Here is a 22,158-nt window from a genome sequence, read left to right as displayed (position 1 = left end):
CCACCGTGTCGAAGGCGGCGGAGAGATCGAGGAGCACCAGGGCCTGATGATGGTTTTGGTCTGCTCCCTCCCTAAGGTTGTTAAGGACCGACACCACAACGGACTCTGTGGAGTGTCTTGGCCGAAATCCTGCTTGTCGGGGCGCTAAGCCCCCATTCTCCTCAATGAAAGAGCTGAAAACCGTTGTTACATGCCGCTCCAGCACCTTGCCCAAATAGGGCAGCAGCGAAATTGGACGGTAATTGGCTGGAGCGGAAGGATCGGCCCCCGCTTTCTTGAGGATAGGCACTATAGTAGCGGACTTTAGGGAAGGAGTCACCACCCCTTGTGTAAAAGAATTATTAAGAAAAGTAAGGGGGGGGGCAAAGGACAGGCAGTGTAAATGTGTTTGAGGATGCGGGCACATCTTCAAAAGAGCCAGCACTTCCATTGCACCCGAACTCTGCCGCACCATCAACTGCTCCATCAAGTTCTCAACTTTCCCGGAAGACTGGAAGCACACAGAGATGAATCCTCTGCTGAAAAAACCTTCTGCCGACCCGACGGACTTCAAACACTACGACCCATCTCTCTGCTCCCCTTCCCAGCCAAAGTCATTGAGAAAGCCATCAACGCCCAATTCTGAGTTCGTCGAAACGAACAATATCCTGGACCTCTCCCAATCGTGCGTCAGAAGCAACTTAGACCACTCTCCTTGCCGCTGCAGACGACAACAGCACCCTACTCGACCAAGGCGAGACTGCAGCTCTCGTCCTCCTGGACCTCTAGGCCGATTTTGGCACAGTCTCCCACCACACCCATTGGGCAAGACTCCACGACGCCAGCATTCGCAACAAAGCCCTATAATGGATCCGCTCCTTCCTCACCAGCCGAACAATCTCGACTTCCACCAGTCAAATCAGAACCCACAGAGATCAGCTGCAGAGTGCAGCAGGGATCCTTCCCGAGCCACACCATCTTCATAATCTACATGGCCCGCTTCTAGCCATCGTCAGAAGCCACGGACTCAACACCATCTCCCACCCTGATGGCACCCAGTTGATTCTCTCCCTCACAGACAAACCCACAGCCGCCAAGAGCAACTTCCACAACATGATGAAACTAGTCGCCACCTGGATGAAGGACAGATGCCTCAAGCTTAACTCAGACAAGACCGAAGTTCCCATCCAAGGATCCTCTACCTCGAATGACTCTTGGTGGCATGCAGAGCTCAGAATCCCCCCACTCCCATGGACTACACACGAAACCTCTGCATCGTCCTGAGCTCCTCGCTCTCAATAAACTGCCAAATCAACACAGTATTGTCCTCCTGCTTCCACATGCTCCACCTCTTTTGAAAGATCTTCAAGTGGATCCCGACTGAGTCCAGGAAAAAAGACACCCATGCACTCAGCAGTAGACTCGACTATGGCAACATACTCTACGCTGGCACCACCCAGAAACTTTTTTTAAAACTGCAGACTGTCCAGAACGCCTCCGCCAGACTCATCGTGACCATCCCACAACGCAACCACATCACCGGCCACCTGAGAGACCTTCATTGGCTACCTGTCAACAAGATAATCCCCTTCAAGCCCCTCAAGCACACCTGCAAAGCCCTCAACACCATCAAACCTGCATACCCTTAACCACCGCCTCTCCTACACTCCCTGCATACCCTTAACCACTGCCTCTCCTTCTACACTCCCATCAGACATCTCTGCTCACCCCCAACTGGCTCTGGCAAGCATCCCAAGGATCCACAAGACCACAGCTAGAGGAAGATCCTTCTCCTACCTCTCTGCAAAGACCTGGAACTCTGCCTCTGCACCTCAGGCAAACGCCATCGCTGCTGCAATTCAGGAAGGACCACAAAACCAGACTCTTCGACTGAACCGCAGACCCCCTTACCCAGTGCCTTGAGACCCTCCTGGGTGAGTAGTAGCCCTTTATAAGATTCTAATTAATTGAAATAATCAACACACTATTAATCCACTGTTCGATTTGGGGGATCTCTAGTTGGCAGAGGTAGGTACCTTTGTCCAAATAGGGACCCTTGCGTCTAGTCAGGGTAAGGGGGTACACTCCTAATATAACCTCTGCTCACCCCCTTGGTAGCTTGGCACGAGCAGACAGGCTTATCTCAGAGGCAGTGTGCAAAGCATTTGTGAACACATACAGTAACCCAGTGACAACACTGCAGATGGACACCACACAAGATGTAGTATAAAAATAAGTATTTTTATATAGACTTAACACAAGACCACAAACGACAAAAATCCACAATACTGTACTTTACAAATGTTAGAAATAGCTTAGTTCTCTTTAGATGTAAAATGCGACACTTTAAGTTCAATGTACCTTTGGATGCATAACGCTATACCTACGAAAGTGTTGCAGGGAAGGTGATGCGTCGGTTCCTTACACGCAAGAACGGTGTTGCGTCTGGTCCCTACTGATGCATAGGGGATGCGCGGTTCTTCTCAGCGTGGGGAGATGACGCGTCGGTTTCTTACTGCGCTTCCGTGGCTATGCGGCCCGCAACGCAGTGATGCGATGAAGATTCGGTGCAATGAAACAATAATGGCGTCTGCTCCTTGATGCGACACAATGCGTGCACGCCTGACGGCTGTGCGGCGACTCAGCAATTCTTCTGAGCCGCGACAGGCCCTGTGACATGCTTCCCGGTGATGTGGCGGCGTCTGATGGGACGTGACTCCTCTTCTCCAGCGATGCGAGGCGCTCCGGCAATGATGAGACAGCTGCAGCGGCGATATGCTTCTCCGATAATGCGGCGGCGTCTGGTGCGACTTCGATCCTCTTCTCTGGCAATGCGAGGGGCTTTCGCGTGGTGAAGCGACAGCGGCGGCAACGCGCTTCTTCTTTGTGAGTCGCGCTTCCAGCTCTTTGCGACACGCAGTCCCTCAGAAAGCCCAACAGAACCACAGGCACTTCCAAAGAACTCTTGGGGAGCTGGTGGGTGAAGTCTGTTGTCCCTGAACCTTCAGCAGGAGGCAAGCTCTATTTCAAGCCCTTGGAGATACTTCACAAGTAGAATGAAAGTAGTACAAAGTCCTTTCTCCTCTTTTTGGCAGTCAGCAACCACTGCAGGCCAATCCCTCACTCTTCGGGATAGTCTCTCCTCAGGCACTCCTGTTCTTCCCCTCAGCAAAGGTTTTTTCTTGTTTCCCAAAAGTGATCTAAAGTTCTGGGGTCTGGGTTTCCTCTTTTATACTCATTTTCTCTTTGTTCTCTGAAGGCAGAGAGGCCTTTGCCTAGACCAGTACTGGTCAGTTCTGGAGCACTTTGTTGACAAGAGTCCTTCTTTCCTTTCACAGTGCAGGCCAGGGACATCAGACGCACCACAGGAGGTGGAGCCAGCATTGTGGAGGGAAGGCACAGCCCTATTCGGGTCCTAGGTGCAACTCCTCCCTCCCATCTGCATGCAGATCTCTCTATTCAGTTCTGTGCAGACAAGGAATTCACAACGTAGAAGAGGCAGGCTTGGATGGTTAGACAAGAAAATACCTGCTTTCTAAAAGTGGTATTTTCAAACACAGAATGTTAAAACCAACTTCACTAAAAGATGTATTTGATCATTCTGAGTTCAGGCATACTACACTCGAATTCCTACCTAGTTACCGGAGTCCGTTAGGATTATAAGAGGTTATAATCAAACTGCCCATTCTGACCTATGGGGAACAGGTAGCCTTGCAATAGATAAAAACAGAAATGACTAATTCACCATCAGGACATGCCACACACATCAGGGCATGTCCTACCTTTTACCTATAATGCACATCCCCTTTTGTTTCACTTTGTTGCTCCCTGACCCGCCTTGCCTCTCTGCTGGGTATCGTTACGCAGCTCCGCTGCTTGCTTTGGCCGCTACTGCATTGCTGCTTGACACTGCCTTGACTTGACTGCATCGCGCTATTCTGTACATTATCGCTTAATTATAATTACTGCTTTGCGTTCATTTAGTTATTCAGCGCCGCTCCGCTGCTTGCCCTGGCCGCTGCTGCCTGCCTGGCATCACATTTCCTTTGCCGCTTTGCGCTGTGTGTCACTGAGGATACATTCGATTTCAGCAGGTACAGTGCAGCTGATCGATCCTGTAAGGCCGCCGGCCATTTTGTTGTTGTTGTTGTTGGTCGCCCTGCCCTAGTCTCCACCCCGCTCCCGCCTTCCCAGCTGACCCGCCCTCCCACTAAGCTCTACCTCCGCACTCTGACCCTGATGCGCTGTGACCGTCCTGCTCCCTGCGGACACGGCCGCTCCCCACGCTGCTCCCTGACCCGCCTTGCCTCTCTGCTGGGTATCGTTACGCAGCTCCGCTGCTTGCTTTGGCCGCTACTGCATTACTGCTTGACACTGCCTTGACTTAACTGCATCGCGCTATTCTGTACATTATCGCTTAATTATAATTACTGCTTTGCGTTCATTTAATTATTCAGCGCCGCTCCGCTGCTTGCCCTGGCCGCTGCTGCCTGCCTGGCATCACATTTCCTTTGCCGCTTTGCGCTGTGTGTCACTGAGGATACATTCGATTTCAGCAGGTACAGTGCAGCTGATCGATCCTGTAAGGCCGCCGGCCATTTTGTTGTTGTTGTTGGTCGCCCTGCCCTAGTCTCCACCCCGCTCCCGCCTTCCCAGCTGACCCGCCCTCCCACTAAGCTCTACCTCCGCACTCTGACCCTGACGCGCTGTGACCGTCCTGCTCCCTGCGGACACGGCCACTCCCCACGCTGCTCCCTGACCCGCCTTGCCTCTCTGCTGGGTATCGTTACGCAGCTCCGCTGCTTGCTTTGGCCGCTACTGCATTGCTGCTTGACACTGGCTTGACTTGACTGCATCGCGCTATTCTGTACATTATCGCTTAATTATAATTACTGCTTTGCATTCATTTAATTATTCAGCGCCGCTCCGCTGCTTGCCCTGGCCGCTGCTGCCTGCCTGGCATCACATTTCCTTTGCCGCTTTGCGCTGTGTGTCACTGAGGATACATTCGATTTCAGCAGGTACAGTGCAGCTGATTGATCCTGTAAGGCCGCCGGCCATTTTGTTGTTGTTGTTGTTGTTGGTCGCCCTGCCCTAGTCTCCACCCCGCTCCCGCCTTCCCAGCTGACCCGCCCTCGCCCCTCCCCCCTCACCACCATATATGACAGGAGTATTTGCGCGCAGCGTTCACGCGCAGCGACCGCGCCCCAATCGCGCCGAAGGTGCGCCAAAGGGAAGCCCGTCTCCGCCCGTCCGTGCCTGGACCGCGCCCAGCGCCAGACCCCCTGGCCCTCGCACCACCCACCCCTCCCGCATTACATACGACGCCTCCACCCTCTTAGCCCTAAACCCCGGCCGACCCCACAACTGCGTCCAAGCCGCTCCCGGACACTTCCATGGACCCTTCTCCTGCCACTCCTGCAAGTTCGACGGCACCAAGATCGACTTCTCATCCACGAACACAAAAATAAACACCTGACACCAACCACCTACAATGCATCCTGCTCAACACCCGCTCAGTCCACAGGCACGCCATCGACCTCTGGAATCTACTAGACACCATCTCTCCGGACGTCGCCTTCCTAACTGAAACATGGATGAACGCCTCCTCAGCCCCAGACATCACCATCGCCATCCCGGAAGGCTACAAGATCATCCGTAAGGACCGTACCGACCAAACAGGAGGAGGCATCGCCATAGTCCATAAGAAATCCATCCGCATCTCTACCAGCTCAGACGTCAATCTCGCCAACACTGAACACCTTCACTTCCAGATCCACATCGACCCCAAGACCACACTCAGAGGCACCCTCCTCTACAGGCCACCAGGACCCCGTGCACAATTCAGTGAGGACATCACGGACTTCATCACCCCACACGCCCTCCCCTCCGAGGATTACATTCTTTTGGGAGACCTCAACTTTCACCTTGAAAATAACAACGACCGCAACGCCACCACCCTTCTGGACAATCTCGCCAACCTCGGACTCAAACAACTTCTCACTACCCCCCACCCACATCGCAGGTCACACACTCGACCCTATCTTCACCTCCAGCAAACATGTCTCCTTCAGCCACACCACAACTCTCCATTGGACGGACCACAGCTGCGTTCACTTTACCTACAACAAGACCCCTACCAACAACCATCCTCAACCCACTCTGCGTAGAAACTGGAACAAAATCACCATCGACCAGATCTCCTCATCGCTTCTTCAAAACCCCACTGACCACTCCTCAAACCCCGACCAAGCAGCCATTAACCTCACCCAATGGCTATCCAACAGCGCCGACATCCTAGCACCATTGAAAAAACGTCAAATCAAACTAGGCAGCAAGAAGGCCTCCTGGTTCAACGATGATCTTAAGAAATCTAAGAAACTCTGTCGATCCCTTGAGAAGGCCTGGAAAAAAGACCCTAACACCAGCACCAAGGACACCTTCAAAAACGCCACCCGTATACACCACCAACTGATCAGGAATGCCAAGAAAGCCGCTTTCAAGGACCGACTAGATAGCAACGCCCACAACTGCAAGGAATTATTCAACATCGTCAAGGAATTTACCAACCCCTCAGCCAACTCCAACGACATCACCCCCTCTCAAGCCCTCTGCGACTCCCTAGCCTCATTCTTCCACAACAAGATTGCAGACATCCACAACAGCTTCGACAACCGACCCGAAGACCATCCCACCCAACCCTCTGCAGGACCTCCACCCCCCTTGAACATCCTCAATGACTGGAACCCAATCTCCACTGAGGACACCATCCGCCTGATGAACTCTATCCACTCAGGATCCCCCACAGACCCATGCCCTCACCACATATTTAACAAAGCAGACTCCATTATAGCACCACACCTCCGAGACGTCATCAACTGCTCCCTCAACTCCGCCACCTTCCCGGAAAGTTGGAAACATGCCGAACTCAGCGCCCTGCTGAAGAAACCCACAGCCGACCCCACCGAACTCAAAAACTACCGCCCCATCTCGCTCCTTCCATTCCCGGCCAAAGTCATCGAGAAAGCTGTCAACAACCAGCTCGCCGCCTTCCTCGAAACCAACAAATCCCTCGACTCTTCACAGTCCGGCTTCCGAGCCAAACACAGCACTGAGACCGCACTCATCGCAGCAACAGACGACATTCGCACTCTGCTAGACAACGGAGACACAGTCGCCCTCATCCTCCTCGACCTCTCTGCAGCCTTTGACACAGTTTGTCATAGCACCTTATTACAACGCCTCAGAAACATCGGAATCCAAGGAAAAGCACTGGAATGGATCACCTCGTTCCTTGCCGGAAGAACTCAGAGAGTCCGCCTTCCACCATTCAAATCAGAAGCTACCGAAGCCATCTGCGGCGTGCCACAAGGATCTTCACTCAGTCCCACCCTCTTCAACGTATACATGAGCCCCCTCGCGGCTATCGCACGCCAACACAACCTCAACATCATCTCCTACGCCGATGACACTCAACTGATACTATCACTCACCAAAGACCCCAACACCGCCAAAACCAACCTACATGAAGGAATGAAAGAAGTAGCCGAATGGATGAAGCACAGCCGTCTAAAATTGAACTCTGACAAAACTGAAGTCCTTATCCTTGGTACCTCCCCCTCCGCCTGGGATGACTCTTGGTGGCCAGAGGCCCTTGGAAAAGCACCCATCCCGACGGACCAGGCACGGAACTTAGGTGTCATCCTGGACTCCTCACTCTCTATGAACAGACAAGTCAACGCCGTCTCATCTTCTTGCTTCAACATTCTTCGCATGCTCAAAAAAACATTTCGCTGGATCCCCACCGAAACTAGAAAAATGGTCACCCACGCACTAGTCACGAGCCGCCTGGACTACGGAAACACCCTATACGCTGGTACCACTGCAAAACTCCAGAAAAAACTCCAACGCATCCAGAACGCCTCAGCCAGACTCATACTAGACATCCCGTGTAAAAACCACATCTCCGGACACCTGAAAGACCTCCACTGGCTCCCCGTTAGCAAGAGGATTACTTTCCGCCTCCTGACCCACGCACACAAAGCACTCTACGAACTTGGACCCGACTGCCTCAACTCCCGACTTTCCTTCTACACCCCCTCCCGCCACCTACGATCCTCCAACCAAGCCCTTGCAACTGTACCTCGCATCAACAAAACCACCATGGGAGGCAGATCCTTCTCCTACCTGGCAGCTAAAACCTGGAACTCACTTCCCACTCACCTTTGCCTCACTCAGAACCACCTTGCATTCAGAAAGCAACTTAAAACCTGGATATTCGACAAGTAATTCCCCACCCTTCCTCAAGCGCCTTGAGACCCTCTGGGTATGTAGCGCGCTATATAAATGACTTGACTTGACTTGATTTGGACACTGGATTCAAGATAGCCTGGCTGATGAGGATGATGAATCCGAAACCGGGATGCTTGTTTCCGGTCCTGGGAAGGCATGGCTTGGCAGTTCGGGCTGGACTGTTCCCATAAGGCACAGGGTCAGACTGATTTGCATATGGCCATGTCTGAACTGGGGGGGGCTGAGTGAGCTAAAGAATGGTGATGGATTAAACCCAGATCAGTTGACTGGGGGTGTGTGTTTGATTTCCTCAAACGCTCCGTCCATCATCCCCTTTTGACCCGCTTTTGGCCGCCATAAGTGTAGCAGGGTATGCTCAGACGTGATTCCCTTGCTCACTTTGCCACTGGATTCAAGCAAGCCGGGCTGAAGACGGCTGGAATGCAAGAAACCGGTCCTCGGAAGCTTGTTTCCAGTCCAGGGAAGACATGGCTTGGCAGTTCGGGCTGGACTGTTCCCATGAGGCACAGGGTCAGACTGATTTGAATATAGCCATGTCTGAACTGGGGTGGCAAAGTGGGCTAAAGAACGGTGATGGATCAAACCCAGATCTTTTGACTGGGTGTGAGTGTTTGATTGATTCAGATGCTCCGTCCATCACCACCCCCTTTTGTACCGCTTTGTTCGCCATAAGTTGGCAGGGTATGCTCAGACGTGAGTCCCTTGCTCACTTTACCAATGGATTCAAGCAAGCTTGGCTGAAGACGGCTGTAATGCCAGAAACTGGTCCTCAGAATCTTGTTTCCGGTCCAGGGAAGGCATGGCTTGGCAGTTCCGGCTGGACTGTTCCCATGAGGCACAGGGTCAGACTGATTTGCATATGGCCATGTCTGAACTGGGGTGGCAGAGTGGGCTAAAGAACGGTGATGGATTAAACCCAGATCTGTTGACTGTGTGTGAGTGTTTGATTGGTTCAGATGCTCCGTCCATCACCTCCCCCTTTTGTAGTGCTTAGAAACAGGCACTCTATGTCACGCATTATCCATGCTGCTAAGTCTTTCCACCATGGAGTTTGAATGCTTCTTTCCCACTCCTCATGCCCCTTGCCACCTCTTTGCTTCCTGAGTGCCCCTCTATTTATGGTGCTTTGCAGCAGTTTAAAATCTTCTTAAAGTTTCTCATTGCTCAGATTGGTTTAATTATTATGTTTCACTTGTCCTAATTGCTTGACTTTTCACATGGGAAAGTGTCACTCATTGTTGCTGAAATGTCACTCATAATTCAGCGGAAATTATGAAAATATCACACATAGGAATCTGAAACCTTGGCAGCTATGATGCGATACATGGATGTGGATGGTAATTATAAAAGCAATGACCATCCTATTTTAAATTATATCAAAAGCGTTTATAGACGTCAGGCTAAGTTGTCACAGTGTGACGTCTTTGAAAGGGAAGGGTTGCAGCATTTGGAAAATGGCCTGACGTCAGAGCGGTCATGACCTCTAAACAGTTACACAGCGCATGCTTCTGTGCCTCGTGTATTTTGTTTAGAGCTGTAACTGAGAGGTGATTTCCGGATTTGCAGCTGGGCCTCATTGAAAGGAAGCACTGTAGACTATTGTGATGACACCCACACCTGGCAACACGACTACTAGTGACGGGTGAGTCCTTTTAGTCCTCCTTGGGTGTCGGAGTGTCTGCTACACTTTTCCTCCCTAAACCCCTTCCTCTCTTCCTTTCCCAGCTGCCCTTGGCCTGTCGCTCTCTCCCTTAACCTCTATTTCCTCTCGAGTTGCAGCAGTGGGGACGATTCATTCAACTAGTGCTTTAACTGAAGTGCCATTGAGCACACCTCCTCTGCTGTAACGCCAAAGCCTGGCAGTCAATGTGTCTCCTGCCTGAAAGAAATGCAAATGGGGCCTACTAGTTAATCTTCAAATGTAAAGGGAAATATCTAATAATATAAAGGATGCTTGAGAGTTAGTATATGTACTGGCTTTAATTGATCAAAGATTTGTGAAGGCAAATACATTATTTTTGAGTGGTAGTGCAAAGAGTTAACTGAGTTGTGCAGTGAGTGTTTTTTTTAATTGGCATGTGTCGAAGGGATAGTAATGTAAAAAAACATAATTACGTGCAGTCTAGGTATTATTAAAATACATATTTTGAAACACCATTTTATCTTAACCTTTTTAGCATTTTGTAGCAGGATATCTTCTACTGTGTGTACTGCAATTTAAAAAAAGTGAATTACATAATCTCAGTGCTATCTTTCATAGACTGACCTTGTGGCACTAGAAATACACAAGTAACTATTCTGCACTGCACTAAGATGTAATTATGTGGCTCTCTGGTTACACACAGACCTCTGCAGTGTAATAACTAATAGACTTTCATAATGTACTATAGTGCATTTGCCACTATCATAAAAAAAATCATTTAAGTAGCAAGTTATTTTATGTGTAGCTACCGGATGATAAAGCTTTCAGAAAATGTTTGCTTTTTTAGCCACACCTTTTGTACAACTGATATTCTGAACTCACGTATTTAAAAGTGCATGCATATGGGATAATGAAGAAAATTGAGTTTTGGTAAAAAAGTATTTGCCTCATATCACATCATTTAAGAGCGGTAGCAGTGATTTATCAATATTTTCTGGTTTCGCTTTGTACAAATCGTCCGCTAAATGAGTATCTATTTGCCATTCATTATGTTAAGGGTTTGTTTTCAACCTCTTTTGGCGGTTTATATACCGCAAACTCGACCCAAAGTAATAGAGCGCTTTATGAGCACCAGTTACATTACACATACAATCTCTGCCATGACAAACCTCCTCCTCCCATCTGCCAAACCAGTCGCTGTGTTAAAAATCGCTCCTGGACTGAAGCAATTTGGGAGGCAGTGCGCCGAAAAACATTTCATAATAAAGCTGAAAATCCCTGCAATGGTGCATTTTTTCTAGCTCTGACACTTGTGCTTGTGTTTTAGGTGGTGTCATGTAACACTTAATGATTTCCTTCCAGGGCCATGCTGGTCTAATGCTACATTGGCTCCATTTTGAATTAGGTGTCACCAGAACTCTAGGTTTCACTTGCTTTTCTTATAGGGTAACTTAGTGGGTTAAAGTATCAGTAGAACACTGCATTAAACCTACAGGCTATGGTCTAAATACCTCCAGGACAGACTTAGACCTTCATCCTCCCAAGAGTGATAAAATGAGTGTATTGTGGGTGTAAAGGTAATAAATGTTGCAGTCCAATAGAATTAGGCATAAAGAGCTACATGTCACACAATAGTCTATGAGAGTGGACTCCAACTCCATGGTGCTCCATGTGCAGCCAATGTGAGTTTTCATCCAAAGCTTCATGCTGTCTGCTTTCTTTAGAGTTATGAAACCAACCACTCACTACATATAGCAAAGCCAGGACAGGACACTAGACAATACCTGTGTACATGGCAGGCAGCAGCACTACACTGTTTCATATAGCTTAGTTAAATAAGTGGATGAGGTGTAGCTGACGCAAACCTCTACTGTGCAGTGGTGAACAGAAAGGAAAGGGGTACAGGTCAGACACCAGTGTGGAAGGACAGTAGTGACTGGGCCTTTGATAACACTCACAGTAGTTCTTTCAACAGTTTGCAGATTCTTTCTGAATTTAGGCAACTATTAAGGATCTAAAGATCCCACACCCAACGCTGCTCTCCAATCATGCTCTTACAAGATGTCCTTCTTACTCTTCCTTTTTATCTTAGGGCCCTCTGCTGTCATCCAGCCTTCACCCCGTCTCCTTTCCCAGAAGGTGAATAGCCAATAGACAGGTCTCTAGAACTATGTGATTTTGCAACTGCTGCATTTTCCGGCTAAATATGGCTTTGCCACACAAACCATCATCTGCTGCATAATTTGGAGATTTAAAAAAATCTTTCTAGCTCAAACGGATCAACAGTTACTGCTACAGAAGTAGGTAAGCGCTATAGTACCCCATATATGACCGGCAACTGATTTATAAATGCTGCAATACAGTAAAATACCAAGGCTGTCTAGTCTTGTTTCCACCTAATGCCTTTCTTCCACACCACCCTCATCTTGCCACTCTTCATTGTTCTCTTGCAAGCTCTTTTTTCCCTGTTTTCTTGCTTTGTTACCGATTACCTATTTTCCTCTTCCTCCTTGTTTCTCCCTTCTCTGGCTTTCTCTCTTATGCTCTGAGCCCAGATCAGATGATAAGTCCCAGTCCCCAAAATGACCACACTCTCCATCACCTGCAACCACCAACACATGTGAGACCCTGGTCTAGGCCTTAGGACCAGCCAGTCAGAATTCAGCAATCCTGGGCTGACCTTTTGGAAAATCTGGGGATTATGTAATTGTCCGGTGTCCTTGAAAGCTGACAGGGCTGGGTCAGACTCAGTCATTTATCATCAGAGCTAGACCGGCCTTTAAGTAAATGCGGAGAATTGCAGAATGCCAAAGCTTCTGAGAAACGTGAAGAGCGGTGAGAGTCGGACACACAACTATACCTGGGCTGTGGTGTAGGACCAATTCATGGCCACACATTCAGACCGAGCACTTCCCCTTTAGCACAGCACCCGATTCATTGCCACCACGCTATAATGTAATCTCAACTCCCTCTACCACTATCTAGTCTTACCATTACATCTTTTATACCCCTCTAGACGCTCACTAAACCTCAACTCTCCCCACTGCGCTCTAGTCTTACCATTACATCTTTTATACCCCTCTAGACGCTCACTAAACCTCAACTCTCCCCACTGCGCTCTAGTCTTATCATTACATCTTTTATACCCCTCTAGACGCTCACTAAAGCTCAACTCTCCCCACTGCTATCTAGTCTTACCGTTACATCTTTTATACCCCTCTAGACGCTCACTAAAGCTCAACTCTCCCCACTGCTATCTAGTCTTACAGTTACATCTTTTATACCCCTCTAGACGCTCACTAAAGCTCAACTCTCCCCACTGCTATCTAGTCTTACCGTTACATCTTTTATACGCCTCTAGACGCTCACTAAACCTCAACTCTCCCCACTGCGCTCTAGTCTTACCATTACATCTTTTATACCCCTCTAGACGCTCACTAAACCTCAACTCTCCCCACTGCTATCTAGTCTTACCGTTACATCTTTTATACCCCTCTAGACGCTCACTAAAGCTCAACTCTCCCCACTGCTATCTAGTCTTACCGTTACATCTTTTATACCCCTCTAGACGCTCACTAAAGTTCAACTCTCCCCACTGCTATCTAGTCTTACCATTACATCTTTTCTACTTCTCTAGCGCTCTCTAAACCTCAACTCTCTCTACCACTCTCTAGTCTTACCTTTAGATCTTTTATACCTCTCTAGAAGCCATCTAAACCTAGACTCTCTCTCACCACTCTCTAGTCTTACATCTTTTATACACCTTTACACGTTCAATAAACCTCACCCCTCTTTCTCTCCACCACTCTCTTTTCTTACCTTTATATCCCCAAAAGGGGCCCCCTGGAGGATGTGGTGGCCCCTTTTGGGATAAAAATCGTCAGCTATGCTGACGATACCCAGCTGGTGGTCGCATTGTCTCAACTGGAGAAGAACCCAGATGCGCTGCGCCTATGCCTGACCAATGTACACACCTGGATGTGTGAATCGTCGCTCAAACTAAACGGTTCCAAGACGGAGATAATGCTGTTAGGGCACAAGACTCCCTCTCTCCCCTTGACCGTTTGGCCCAGCTGTCTGGGGGAGCTCCCCAGCCCCAAGCAGGAGATCAAGAGCTTGGGAGTCTGGTTGGAGCAGGATCTCTCCTTTAAAACTCAGGCCAAGAAAACGGCGGGGGTTTGCTTTGGGCTTCTTCGTTCAGCCCGTAAAGTCCTGCCCCTCCTCCCCTTGCCATCGAGGAGGTTACTCATCCAGGGGTTAATTATCTCCAGGCTAGATTACTGCAACGCCATATTCCTTGGTGCTCCGGAAGCCACGCTCAGTAAGCTGCAGCAGGTGCAAAATGCTGCGGCTAGGCTGCTGACTAACACATCAAGGAGACAATCAGCTAAGCCCGCCTTGGAAGCATTGCATTGGCTCCCGGTAAGAGAGAGGGTCAAGTTTAAGGCTCTCTGTACGGCCCACAAGATTCTTCAGGGGAAAGGACCCCATTCTTTGAGGAAGCTGGTGGTGCCTTTCAAACCCAACAGAGCTCTTCGCTCTGATCAAAAACTTTTGTTACAGGTCCCCAGAGTCCACAAAGCTCGCACTGGAGGCAGAAGATTCTCGGTGCACACAGCCACCCTTTGGAATTCGCTCCCTATGCAACTGCGTCGTGAGACTTGCATCCTTTGTTTTCGGAAGTCTCTGAAAATACACCTTTTCCATCTTAACACGCTGGATAGCTTTGCATCGGCCTGACGGACTCCTTGATAAGCGCTGGGATGCCCTAGGGTAACTATGCACTATATAAGACTCAAATAAAATAAAATAAATAAAATAAAATATCTTATACTTCTCTAGATGCTCTATAAACCTATCTCCGCCACTCACTAGTCTGACCTTTTCATATTTATACCTCTCTAGATGCCCTCTAAACCTCAAAATCTCTCTTTACCACTCTAGAGTCTCACCTTTATATCGCTACTTCTTTAGATGTTCTTTAAACAGACTCTCCCCCTGCCACTCTCTAGTTTTACCTATACATCTTTTATACCACTCTAGAGGCTCTCTAAACCTTGACTCTCTCTCCACCTCTCTCTATTCTTACCTTTAGGATTCTCTACCTCTCTAGGAGCTCTCTTAACCTAGACTCCCTCTCTCTCACCACTATCTAGTCTTACCTTTACATTCTCTCTAAACCTCGAGTCTCTCTTACTACTCAAGCCTTACCTTTACATTCTTTACACCCCTCTAGAAACTCCCTCATCCTGGACTCTCTGCGTCACTCTCCAGTCTTGCTTTTACATCTTTTATACCCCTCCAGGCTCCCCCTAAACCTTGACCACTCTCGAGTCTTACCTTTATATCGTGTATATCTCTCTAGACACTCTCTAAACCTCGACTCTTTCTTCACCGCTCTCTAGTCTTAACTTTACACCTTTTATACCCCTCTACATGTTCTCTAAATCTATGCTCTCTCCACCACTATTTACTGTTACCCGTACATATTTTATACCTCTCTAAACTTCAACTCTCTCTCCACCACGCTCTAGTCTTACCTTTACATCTTTTATACCCCTCTAGATGCTCTCTTAACCTCATCCCTCTCTCCACCACTCTAGCCTTACCTTTTCATCTTTTACACCTCTTTAGACACTCTCCAAACCTCAACTCTCTCCACCACTCTCTACTCTTACATTTACATCTGTTATACAGCTCTAGACGCTCAATCAATAATTTGCAAAGCGCACTACATACCCGCGAGGGTCTCAAGGCGCTGGAGTGGGGGGCGCTACTGATCGAACAGCCAGGTCTTGAGTATCCTCCTGAAGGTCAGCAGGTCTTGGGTCTGCCGTAGGCTCAGTGGGAGGGCGTTCCATGTCTTGGCGGCGAGGTGGGAGAAGGATCTCCCACCGGTGGTTGTTCTTCGGATGCGTGGGACAGTGGCGAGTGAGAGGTCGGCGGAGCGTAGTTGGCGGTTGGAGATGTAGCAGGAGAGCCGTCTGTTGAGGTAGGCTGGGCCGGTTTTGAGGAGTGCCTTTTATGCGTGGGTGAGGAGCTTGAAGGATATCCTCTTGTTGATGGGGAGCCAGTGCAGGTTTCTCAGGTAGGGGGGTGATGTGGTCCTGGCGTGGCTCGCTAAACCCCAAATATCTCCACCACTCTTGTCTTATCTTTACAACTTTTATAACCTTCTAAACATACTATAAACCTCGACTTTCTCACCACCTCTCTAGTCTTAACTTTACATCTTTTATACCCTTCTAGACGCTGTCCAAACCTCAACTCTCTCTCTACCTTACCCTCTCTTTGCTCCCTCTCTCTCTACCTTACCTTCAACTGTTTGCATCTCAGCTCCCTGGATCTTTTCTCTGTAGGTTTCACTTCAACTTTGACATCATCTCTGTAACTCACCTCCATAGTTCTATACCACAGATGTCTGCATCTCTCAGGACTCTATCACCCCACCTCTATCCCATATCTGTCTCACTCCTCATTTCTCCCTATCCCGACTTTGTCTCTCCCACTGCCAAATCTCTCAATTAACCTCAACATGCATTCACCACCTCCCACCACCTTATCTCTCTGCCCCTCCCTACCTCAGTTCCCTGTACCTCACCTCTCTCACTATCTTAACTTCCTTCTCGCTCCCTCTTCTTTCTCTACCTCTTTAGGTCTGGCGTAACAGTGCAGCTGTAGAAAGACCTTATGAGATGACCAGGAAAAGGGATTTATACAGCAGTTTAACTGCAAAGTTAAATTTCTCTACCAGTGTTTGTTGGGTTGAAAAGTGAAGAGCCAACATGGCACACATTCCTGTGTGCTATGCCTGCAATCCACTACCTGAGGCCTAGTTAAGTCACCCATCTAGCAGGGTGCACGAGCCATTAGGTGAGGGTAAAGAAGCAAGAGCCCTCTACCTCTACAGTGTGTAAGTCCATTCTTAGAAATTGTAAGTGTAGTAAAGTCATAAAGAGTATATGGCCTGGGAGTTGGTCACTACGAACTCCACAACTTCATAATGGGTTTACCAAAAACTAAGAAATTTGGTAGCAAACTTCTCAGCACATTAAACCCACACGAATGCCAGTGTGGGATTTAATATAAAATGCATTCTGTGGGCATCTTAAAGATGCCCCCTGAAAAAATCGACCAGCCCTGATGTGGTTCCTCAATGGCTGCCTGTCATTTGCAACCCCCAGTCAGGATTCTGGACCCCTAGGTAGAAAACCTCCACTCTCTGGGTCCAGAAACAAAGCCCATCCTGGGCAGAGTTGTCATGCCTCCTCTGCCAGGATGGGCTGGGTCCACAAAAAGGGAAGCTTAAAAGGCCTGCTGCCTTTGGAGGCTGTCCCTGCCTTTTGCTACCTCAGGCAACTAGCTCCTACTGGTTCTGACCCCCACTTTCGGCGGGAGAGTCGGCAGGAAATCCAAGCTAGGAAGAGAGGTGTGCCCACCTTTGCCATTCCCACCCCTCAGGTCGGGTAAGCGAGGTAAAGCACACATCAGTACCCTCCACCTTGAAGCCAAACAGGTAGGGGCTCAAGCCCTCTCCCCCCAGATGGTGGCGTAATAGGGGGTGTACCCACCCCAAGGAAGGGACCCATTGGTCCTGACCTGCACATCGCTTTAACGCCCCTAAATTTAGTATTTAGGGGCGACCCTGAACCTTACCTCCTCAGATGTGAGGAAGAAAAAAGAAGGACCGAAGAGCTGTGCTGACCCAAGACGAAGAAGAGGACACCAACTGCCTTGGCCCCAGCTCTACCGGCCTGTCCAGTCTATGACCTGCCTATAGCACAGCAGCCAGCAACCCCCAGAGCCTGGAGGACCTACCCTATGACCTTCCCACAGACGTTGTATCCTGTGAGCTCTGGATTTTCTCAACCCAAGATTCACCTCCAGAATCCGGATACAGGTGTCTCAATAATTCTGCACCACTCTGCACCAGACGTCTACGGCTCGATTTCGAGTGGCCCAACACTCACGAGGTCTCCCCAGCGATCCTGACCTGGGATCTGGTGATCCCTGACCTGCCTCAAGACGACTACTGCAGCCTCAACCTGATGGGCCCCCCAACAGTGACTGGTAAAAAAACCAATTCCAGAAGACAACCCGGCATCCGACGCCCCACGGCCTTGGGTGGTCCAACTGACGTTGTCCAGGCATCCCCCAAGACGCCAACTTACCTCTCACGCCGGGGGTCACCTTCAGGAAGTCTCCCTGCCCGAGTCAGCAGCATTTTCTCAAAACCAAAGGTCTCCAATGGAAAGCACAGGGTCCCCGATGTCTACTTGCACCCTGCACCCGGTCACCCCAGTGTCGGTGGTGGTGCAGCTCCTGTGCTGGTCATTGGCCCTTGCTGCAGTGCAGACCTTAACCCCAGGAGCTTTGCTCCCACACCCAAATGGCCTGCTCGTCAGCAGTGCCTATGCTTAGGTCCCCTTGGCCATCTGGCTAACTTCACTCTACCCCCGGCTGCCCCAGTGCCGCTGGAGGTGCAACTTGAGTGCCCTTCTAGACCTTGGGAAGGAGAAAGAAGACAACCTGGCTTACAGATTTATGTGCCGCTATTTATTTTGGCGGTCAAAAAAACAAAGACTGTTCAGTTCATATGTTTTTAGTGTTTAAATCACAGTTCTTAACATGTTCCACACATCATTCTTAAACATTCTCTCATGTCTTAATTTAATACATGAAAATGTGTTGAGCCGGGCACAGCTTTTAAATAAGGTTTTTGAAAAAATTGAAAGTTTCTAGGTGCTCTCAGGTGTCGCCCATCACTCAGGGCGAGTATAGATAAATCAAAATGAGTGTGACCAATGGACCATTGATGACATCCCTAAGGCACTCAATGTGATATATTATTCACAACAGTTCATCAAAACAATCTTTGCTGTTTATCCATATGTCTCTTTTATTTATATTCCATCTTTGATATTGTTTTCATATCCATATGGCGAAAAGTTTCCAAATTAACTTTCAAAGTTCACAAATGCAATATGTATGTTCCGCTCCAATGCATTTCGGGCCATCGCGAACCCAAGCCGTCCTCGGCGACCGGAACATTTCGAAACCTCACTAATTATGCTCCCCGATGAAGGGCGATGGCCCGAAATGCATTGGAGCGGAACATACAGATTGCATTTGTGAACTTTGAAAGTTAATTTGGAAACTTTTCGCCATATGGATATGAAAACAATATCAAAGATGGAATATAAATAAAAGAGACATATGGATAAACAGCAAAGATTGTTTTGATGAACTGTTGTGAATAATATATCACATTGAGTGCCTTAGGGATGTCATCAATGGTCCATTGGTCACACTCATTTTGATTAATTTAATAAATCACAGATACAAAACATGTGAAATACGTGGAAGGATACTAAGTGATGAAAGAAAAAATAAATTAATATCACAATTCAAATGTGCTGTCCAATGTCATCATAAGTGTGAACAAGCATAATACAAAAAAAATCAATAGAATTACACCAGCAGAACATTAGTACAACTCCTAATACAAAGCAATCCCAAAGGAGCCCTTTAACTTGGCGTATTTATAGGAACTGTATTTATAGGAACTGCAGCTACACGGGGGAAATACTACTCTGAGGGGTGCTCTTTACATCGTGCGCCCTCTCCAGAACTCCTGAATTTTCTGAAACCCTTTGTGACAAAGTACAGGAAATGCCGACGCGCTTCCAATCCCGGTCAGTATTTACGGGATTTTCACCAGGGCTAGGCACGGTGTAACCTATAGATTGAAGTTAAAATGAAAACGAATTATCTAAAACTTCGTGCTCTCTTAATGTCTAAATTCACCGTGTTTGGTAGTTTTTAGAATACCTGAGGGTAAGGTTGTTGCACATGTCATGCTTTAGATGTTATCTGTATCTCAATGCACTCTCAATCAGTAAGCCTGCTTCAATTGCCGTTTGTCTCATTGGTCGAATTTATGTTAACATTCCACTTGCGTTTGTATTAGCCAAGAAATGTGGACTGGTTAATTCCTCTCATTGTCTACGTTGCTCCAGTAATTTGTGTGCAATGTTGAATATGGCGATTTGCCTCACTGACTGCAAGAAAAGAATGAATGGCCACTTTATCATGTCAAAAGGCCATTAAACAAGGAATGCACTTACTGGCTTGTGAGGTCTGAAAGCTAAATTAGACTCTATACAATAACTCTCTGGGTTTCTGAAAGAGTAATCTGTTTCAGTTACTAGGTGCGGTTTTAAAAGTGACAACCGTAGTTATTAATGATTCATATGACTAAGCAATTTTCTTAATTTAAGGCTATCTCATGCGGCCGAAGTGTGTTCGTCTTCTCACCAGAAAATTGAGAAAGAAGTGGTCACAATCATCAGCCCATTCTATATCCTGTTGCACAGGAAATACATTTTGGTTCTTATTAAGTGGATTCTGGGATATGTAGTTTCTGACTATTTTCTAAAGATGGCTGTATATGTTGGAAAAATTCAGAAGCTTATTTAATGGATGATGTCTGCAATGATGGCAATCTGGTAATTTTTTACGAATATTCCCTTTCTGTTATTATCCGATCTTTATCGTGGTCTGATAAGCTATTATGGGGAGGCATTCTGCCATATTGGGGATGTGATTTCTTACCAGGAATGCATCGTACATGTTTCATTGTGCGCTCAAAGGCATGTTCCTCAACATTCGGCTGCAGTGTTGCCATGATAGTGCATTCTTTTAACATTATATGTATAAGTGCCCAATCTATTCTTGGCTTAGTGAAATTTAATAGTGAAGATTTCTTCAATACAGTGTAAAAAGGTACTTCACTGGGGACTCAGCGCAAAATCTGTTGGAGTTCTGTCATCTAATTTAAACCATTTGCCACACAGTTATATTTCAGATGAGGTCTGCTTCTCTTTTATGCAATAATGTCTCAACTTCGCCACCTCTAGGTGGTGCTTTGATTCATGACAGGACTGTCCAAGTGAATTCTTTTTCGGAATTATGTTTCTCAACAAAATGCGATACCATTGGTGCTGATATAACTTTTTGCGTGATCCGTGATCTATGTTGGACTTTGATTGATTTGTTGTGTGGTTTTGCCGATGTATAGCTTCGGGCAAGGGCATTTGATGGCGTACACGTTTTTGGTTTTGCAGTTGGTGAACTCTTTGTGTACCCATTTGATGTAATCGTGTGAGAATTCACTTCCCTCTGCAGTGTTGTCACATACTGAACAGGTGCCACATTTGTGGTGTCCCTCTACTGGAGTCAAGTTCCATAAAGATCTTAAATCTGTCGTGGTTTTACTGTTCCTGAGGTCTGCACGTATAATTTGTTGAGCAATGCTTTTATTCTTTTTCATTGCGAAGAGTGGTCTTTCCATGGTGCATACAAGGTTGGTTAACAGGTGCCAGTTATTTAAGATTATCTTCCGGAATTTGTGAGTATGTGGGCCAAACGTTGATACACATACCAATCTTTCCAGCGTTTTTTTGTGTTTCTTAGTCAGTAGTTCTTCTCGTAGTGTGTCCTCGGGTACCCTCTTTCTTATAGCTGTTCGCATCAGATGTCTGCATGAGCAATAAAATCTTCTTTGCGAGCACAATTGCGTCTGATTCTTAGCAGTTGACTGGAGGGTAGATTATCTTTGAGGCTTCTGGGGTGGAAGCCATGGTAATATAAAATTGTGTTTTTATCTATAGACTTGCGATGTACAGTAGTAATTAATTTTAGATTTTCTGCGAACACCTCCACATCGAGGAAGGTTAGACGGGTCTGGGTCTTTGTCATACTAAATTTGATATCTGCATGTCTACTATTAAGCCATTCAAAGAAGGGCTGCAATAGGTCTTCTGTACCTTGACCCAGACACCACACATCGTCAATGTAGAGGAGCCATGACTGGATGTTACTTCTGTATGGATTATTGTTGAAAATTAATCGTTCCTCGTATAGGGCCATGAAAAGTATCGCCATTTCTGGGGCATAAGGACACCCCATAGCAGTACATTTGACCTGGGGCACCTTGGAACAAACTGCCAAAACTCACTCTTGTTAGTCGAGTACTTACCTTCAAAACCAATAACCATTTTTCTCCCATAGGAACCCATGTTATAAGATTTTGGGTCTTAAGAGGTTTTTTGTGCGGATCTGTTAATGTATGAAGAAAAGTGACCTCAATTGAAAATGATAAAAATAGGTACTTACCGTGTATTGCACATACTTATGGTGTGTTATCAAGGCATACCACCCCA

The 22,158-nt window shown here is 47.6% G+C and overlaps 1 protein-coding gene across 1 annotated transcript in view; it reads right to left on the bottom strand.

Moving 5' to 3' along the window:
- Positions 1–22,158, bottom strand: part of LOC147725517 (uncharacterized) — a 575,714-nt gene that overhangs the window by 5,634 nt on the left and 547,922 nt on the right. The gene's annotated exons all lie outside the window — the stretch shown is intronic.

This window comes from Lissotriton vulgaris, chromosome 3_2 (assembly GCF_964263255.1).
Source record: "Lissotriton vulgaris chromosome 3_2, aLisVul1.2, whole genome shotgun sequence".
NCBI classification, from domain to species: domain Eukaryota; kingdom Metazoa; phylum Chordata; class Amphibia; order Caudata; family Salamandridae; genus Lissotriton; species Lissotriton vulgaris.
The sequence above is the reverse complement of the archived record's forward strand: the minus strand, read 5'-3'. Positions and strand labels throughout refer to the sequence as shown.